The sequence below is a fragment of the Schistocerca piceifrons genome, chromosome 6 (assembly GCF_021461385.2).
Source record: "Schistocerca piceifrons isolate TAMUIC-IGC-003096 chromosome 6, iqSchPice1.1, whole genome shotgun sequence".
NCBI lineage: Eukaryota > Metazoa > Arthropoda > Insecta > Orthoptera > Acrididae > Schistocerca > Schistocerca piceifrons.
In genome coordinates, this window is record NC_060143.1 from 348,251,801 (window position 1) to 348,253,197 (window position 1,397).

The window sequence follows — 1,397 nt, forward strand, 5'->3', positions numbered from 1 at the left end:
TCAACATTGTCATCTCTTTAGCTGCTTTAAAGTAAATTACTGTGTTGGATCGAAGATGGAGCCAAGTGAGGGACCGAATCATTGCTGGTCTTATTATGAAACCTAAGTCGATCCACCGCATGTTAAACTCTTATCTACAGTTATAACGAGTAATATGACACTCTGGTATTGTCAACAAGTGAACTTTGGAGGTACTGTTCAGAGTTTGTAGTAATGGAAGATTAACTGTGGAGTTTTCAGTCAGACGATTATTAATCGTGTTAATTGCAGTTCACTTCTTATGGTATCATACAGTTCTACTCATCATGGCGAAACTGTTGAAAGTATTTTCATAATTTAGCTTGGGACGTCAATCTGTGGTTTTGTATGGCGCTTCCAAGAGTTTAAACCACTTTTGTATTTTTTTGGTTGTAATAAAACTCCATGTCATTCCAAGCATGTGTGTCAATTTGTAACTCTCTATCTACATTATTCCGTGATTTATTCAGTTTTCAAATTTATACTGACTTCTTGATCACCCGGTACAAGAGCACTAATCGATCTGCATGCTCGCATATGCAATGACAACAGTGTGCAAATACAAAATGGTCAGAAGCAGGGTGAGGTATGACTATATTTTGCCTCAAGTACAAGGCATACCAAATAGTAGTTATGTACAACATGGAAAAAAAGACTTGGTAACCTTACTTTCTGCAGTGGGCCATGAATTGAACTAAATCCCTTTCTACAAAGGTGTGGTAGAGGATAATGAAGTACTAGAAGTTAATGATGATGGAGACAATGATAACATAGACTTTCATTATCATAACTGATTTTTGAACTAATTATCAATAATACTAGGAATAATTAGATACTGTTTCTACAATCAGTATTAATACAGTATCTCTTAGCAGCTTAAGCAAAATAATTCTGTAAGACTTGAAGTAAATCCCAATCCAGAAGGTATAGTATCGATTTAATATAAGTTCTAAAGTTTTTGATTGCTAAACATATCCTTTAAAGTTGTTTGCAATAAATGTCACAAAATATATTAGTGCTGATTGTTATTTGTTTATGAAGTACAGTATGTACACTTTTTAAAATAATTTTTACAACAAGAAGTACCAAATCCAAAATTAAAGTCCTATTAACTGCACAATAATAGTAATAATAAGGAAAATCTTAAATTTTTCTAAATGACAATCAGTGAGTCCCATACAAACTGTATATCAACTGTGGTTTGTATATGAGAACTGTTGTGGCTACAGGAAATTTATCTGCTCTACTGAAAAATCTGCCCTGCTGGATTTGGTACTTTATGGAAATGAGCTCCACAAATATTCCTGACAGGCAGAGTGTGTCAGTTTGAGTGCTATGTCATACATACCCAGTAGCACTGGGGCTCTGAAATAGTTCAC